We start from the raw sequence: 6000 nt of genomic DNA on the forward strand, positions 1-6000 counted from the left end.
GACAATGGAAAACACAGTACAGGCAAATTTTGTCTCGCTTTGCTCATGACGTACAACATTAATATTATACTCTTTAGGGTTTGGTTTATTGAAATATGTACAAAGAGCTTTGAAATATTCTGTTATATTAACATATGACTGATATTAGGTTTGTCACATACACACAATCAGTCACACTACACAACATGTTGTTTGTTTTATTCATCAGCGAGACTGAAAGATGAATTTGTGATGGTTTTATACACTTTTTAAAACTGTTGAGTGACGTGTATGAAAATTTTCTCACCATTCTTAAGAAAAACCAGCTTCTTCTATAAGCTATAAGTCAACTTGGTGTCCACCCAGAACTGTCTCTTTCAGCTTTTCTATGAACTATTTCTCAGGTGGACCAACTTATTTCTTCTGTCTGTCTTCATATCACATCACAAACTACATCTATCCACTTTTCAAATATGCTTAAATCTCTCAGTGCTGCAGGTTGTGAGAGCCTGTTGCTATTTGGAAAATAGCAACAGGCTCTCAGATATAAATATAGCAAATATAAATAGCAAATATAATGGAAAATACCTGTCTTAGAACCAACACAAACTCAGAGGAAATGTAAAATAATCAGGTAAGCTAACTTACATGTTTCTGGTCTGAAGACAAGAGAGACACTGATTTTGATAACTACTCAAAAATGAATGAGGAACATTCTTGTTGCGAGATAACAGTGCTACCAATCCTGCTTGTGTAGATGTGCTATGCCCCTTTAAGTCTTCTTTTAGTAAACAGACAAAATTTCAACATTTGACTGCCACCATCTTTAACTGTCTCAGTAACATATGATCATATTTGGCTATTGATGATAATTGAATGCTGATTTGACAAGTTCTTTAAACATATCACACTAATTAACACAGTAATCAGAGAGAGATGAGTTAGTGGCACACTGATAACAGTACAAACTAAGAATTTCATTCATATATTAATGTGTTTTTATGCTTTGGAGCCTTCAACATGCAGCCTTTAATGGTCTTACATTGGTTCTTTGGAACTGGCTTCAGACCCAGCACTGGGCAACTTCTTTTTATTATCGTCCATGGAAACAACTATTTTAATATTCCTTGTTTCAACAGAATGCCAGATATGATGTTGATAGTTACTGCCTCCTTGTGGGTGAGCTGGTTTTACCTTAGTGTCAGTTCCAGACCACTACCGTTTTAATGGGTTCAACAGATCACTTTCTAACATGTCAGCTGTACCACCGGAGTAAGTATATGGTGATAATGCAATCTCTCCAAGATGGATCTAAACAGAAACTAAACAGATACAAAAGTAATTGTAAGAATTACATTGAAGTATTTTTCAATTTTATTTGTATCAAATCAAATCAAATCAAAGTATATTTGTATAACACCTTTGATGCATGAAGTAGTGCAATGTGCTTTACGGGCAGCTGTAGCTCAGGAGCAAGAGCAGTTATCTTTCAACTCGAAAGTTAGGAGATCGATTCCAGGCGCCCAGACTGTGTGCTGAAGTGTCCCTTGGCAAGACCCTGCACCCTAAGTTGCCTCCCCATGTGCCTATTGGGGTATATATGTACATCATTTTGGATAAAAGTGTCTGCTAAATGACAATAGAATATATCAAAACAATTAGACACATAATCATTCACACACACATACTGAACACAACCCCAATTCCATGTTGCATTGTAAAACTCTAAAGTAATCTTTTGTTTTTTTAACCAATAATAATAATAAAAATAACAATAAAAGAATAAATGTTTGGCTTGGCAAACTTTGTAACCAATTAAGAAAAAATAAGATGTATTTGCCAAGACTTTTGATCAAAGATAGTAACATATCCCTGTTGGATTGTTTTTTATTCTGAATGGAGGCATATAGCTGAATGAGGGTATCTTTAGAAAATATATAGACATAATAAATGTATTAATTCTCCACAGATGAGGGAAACTCAATAAAAAATAACAGGTTTTAGTAACTTATTCTCTAAATTTGGGATTTGACTAAAGTGTTCTCTTCTGCTAAGAAAGCTATTAAATCCTTATTGGTACTATGAAAAACTGGACTCATTTATAGTTTAACAGATTTTGTAGTTCTAGTTTACAAAAATTATTAAGTAAATATTCAGCCCAGCAAAGGTGTTTGTAATACTTTTACCCAATATTGATCCCATGTCGTCAATGTTTATCATGAATTTATAATTTCATGATACTTGAATGACTAATAATTCAACGAAAATAAACTGGATTAAAGTGGACTATATCTGTAAAAGTGATGGGACGACTTGCGAATTGGCTGAACATAAACAAGACAAACTACATTCAGTTCAATTTATTTCATCAAATATGTGTAAATCAATGAGTGCAATCTGTTAAGAGCATTGAAATGTCAATGAGATTAAAAAATTGCTTTATAAAATGCAGCATTTTCTTTTAATCTTTATCAGACAATTAACCATTCAGTATACCAGAGCAGTGGCTGCTTTCCTACCTTCTCCGGAACTGAGGGGGATATTCCTGAATAAAAAAGAAAAAGACATGCAACAATAAAGACGTCTGAAGAAGAGACAACTTTAAAATAAAGAGGAGGACATATCCAAACAACACTCAAGTGATTAAGAACAAGTAATAATTGGTTATTTACTAGGTTCATTCCCTTAAATCAACAAAGAACTTTTAAATAGGATTTTCACCTGCTTTCATGTTTTAATATGACTACAGTTTTACTTCACTAAATTTTTTACTTTTTACTTTAATTTTAATTTTTACTCATAATTCACTGAGATGTAGTACATTTACATTTATACAGCGTTTTGTGTATGAATATAACTTTGTCTTTGTCCAGAGAGATATTTCTAATACACACACACACACACACGTAAAATAAATCTCTTTCTAAACAAAGACAAAGTTATTTTTTATTGTGGGACTACTTTTTACATTTGAAAAAAGTCCTACCCCCCAACAGATCTAAAGCATGGCTGGATACTGTTAAAGTTCCAAGTGAAGATGAGTTTGACACGTGAAAGGCTTGTTTGATCTTGCCTTGTATCTGAAGGTGTTTATAGAATCTTTTTATCATGATGGCACTGGTACATGCCTCACAGACAAGCACAGGTTATAACAAGATTTAACCCTCTTTCCTTGAAATCAATTAAATTTAAAATTTTAGGTTTTTCTCTTTTATTGCTCATATATTTCATTATTCATATTGTAATGGCAATGGTTTAACCTATTTACATGTAAAATAGTGAAAAGTTCAAGATTTCACAAGCAAGTTTCATCAAATAGTAGATTCGAACTCTGAATACAGTCTAGATATTCAACAGAGGGGGTGCTCATTTTTCAAGATATTATTGTTTTTATAAGTAAAAAAAAAAAAAAAAAATTCAGTATTTGTCACTGCAATGGAATAACCATCCTTTAATAGCCCTCTGCCAGAAATTTAGGACATTTATTTGTTATGCACATCCTTACTGTTAAGCCCATTACCTTGACTTTATATCAGGCCAACACAGTTGACTTTGTTTTCAGTGTGATCTTTTGTGATGTTTGGAGGAAATAAACAGTATTACGTTAAAATATGTGAATTTTTATATTCTATATGGTAATCACTATTTATTTTGAGTGATAGAAAATTTGACTTCTCTCATAACGTCATTAGTTATTCTCTTTATTCAATCATACACTTATCAATAAAACGTTGACTTACCATGTTAAAATTCCCCCCTGTGTCCCAAAGCAGGATCAAGAAAGATGAAAAATGCATAAAGATTGATCATAAAGAGCCTTGTAAAAACTGAGAAACTATACCTGACAGTTGGTGTTTTGGTCTGTTAAAAAATGAAAGTAGCAGAATAAGGTTACATATTTTACCTCAAAATATGCCAAGATTTTCTTTGAAAATTATTTGTAAATTCAAAACAGCAACATTAAGAAAGGTCATTTGACATTCATATGTCTAATTTATACTTTTCCCCACAAAATTCTTTAAAAAATTGTGACAATATTGAAAAAAAAATCTCTTTTGGAGCAATATTTTCCTTTGTTCTGTGGAAAAATGTAATCTGGGGTGAAACTAGTTTAAAGGTGCTTTTTTTTCATAATTCAAAGCTTTTTAAACAATTTTTAAAATTGTATTATTAAATGTAATTAAAGTAAAACAAGCATCAGAGTACTAAATCAGAATATCAGTGTAATGTCTTTGACACTGAGTGTTTATAGTACTGTTTTATTTGCGTATTGCATGCACTATACTACATTATTTTTAACATGCGCAGCCAAATGTAAATTTTCCATTGTTTCTGGCATGTTCCAATAGGGATATGTCGATGCAGTATATTTATTTGAAGAATCAGTAAGTTTCTTGTTTCACACGTTGAAATTGTTTGACCACTCTGGTGTCATAAAGAAAGAATGACATAAAACTACAGCACAGCAGCACTTCTATCCCTGCCTATACTGCATGAGGAAGAAGAGTAATGACAGGTTAACCACTTCCTCTCTTTGACAGGTTTACAAAGTATTTATTCGAAAGTTTGACATTCTTTCCACATATAATCCAGGATTTAAGCCTACTGGTAAGAATACTACTGGTAAGAAACTGAGTGGAAACCACATAGTCATCCTTTAGAAGAGTGGTTTGACTGAAAATGAATCAACAGTAGATGGTTAAATGGCTCCAACAGCCTACTATTTACTGAGCCAATTGTTCTTTCTTATTAGATACATTTTCCCCCAATGATTGTCATTAGCTTATCATTATAATGTTATCGTTATAATCTCTTACTTCCATAATTGTTGGTCCTTTAATTAAAATATGTTCAATTTATTTTATGACATTATACGTGATAAAGATGTTAAAATTTCATTTAAATTTTCTCATACTATTTGTACCAAAGTCATCTGTTTGGTGCTTTTGTGTCTTATTTAGCTGCTTCTTATCAAGATCTCTCAGCTTCCTGTTTTGATTCTACATCACACAGCCTACTATATGGTTACATTTCTGATATAATTTGATGTTAAAATCACAACAAAAACTGATTACATAGAACAACTTGTCAGATATCTCATTTTTATTTTTCTATTCCAACACAGAACGTGTTGTTGTTAAGCTAACATCAAGCCCTCTTTTGCATAAATACACCTTTTCACACATTCAGGAAGAAGCAGTGCTATTATTTATTATTATTATTATTAAGTCAGTGCGTAACAGTGCGTAACAAGATAGATGACACTTCACTCCAGAGTATTGATTCCTCAGTGCCACAAACAGATCCTTTGTCATTGGCTGTGACTCACAATCATATTAAGCTGACAACAAGGTGAAGGCCATGTTACCACTGAATGACAGTTTGACTCCTCCAGATACAAATGACTTCACATTTCTTTACCTTCCTCCTTTGTCTTTCTCGGTACCCCCACACACATGTGCACATACATAAATACATACACAGCGCAACACAGATGTGGCAACAGCTGTTGCTAATTATTTCAGTCTAAGTTGATCATTTAAGATTTATTAAGAAAGGAAATTTATATTTCACATGATGTGTTGAACTTCATTTAGTAAATCTTCTGTTTGTGTAAACGGGATTTTTTTTTATTGTTGTGTCTATTATACATTATCATTTGAAGCTGGCTGACAACATGCAGGCTGTCTGGTCCAGATTTCCACTCTTGTTTCGCCCGTTGTTTCTGTACTCTCCAAACAGATGCTCCATCAAATCTCTTTATACTTGGCTGAGCAATGGGAGTTACGCATTGTCACAGCATGGCCTCTGTTCAAAGGCACCCAATGTATAAGCTGTCATTCTCCATGATTTTTTTTCACCGGTATGTGCAATGTGTGTTTGCATCGTCTTCTTCATGGACATATGCCAGTGGGCTCGTCTTTTGCATATCTTGTTCCCTTTCTTTATTTGGAAGTTAGTTGTAAATTCAACTTCAGAGTTTGTATCTGTTTACTCACATCTGGTCTTTATCAAAAAATG

Source organism: Telmatherina bonti, assembly GCF_933228915.1.
Source record: "Telmatherina bonti genome assembly, chromosome: 11".
Lineage (NCBI taxonomy): Eukaryota > Metazoa > Chordata > Actinopteri > Atheriniformes > Telmatherinidae > Telmatherina > Telmatherina bonti.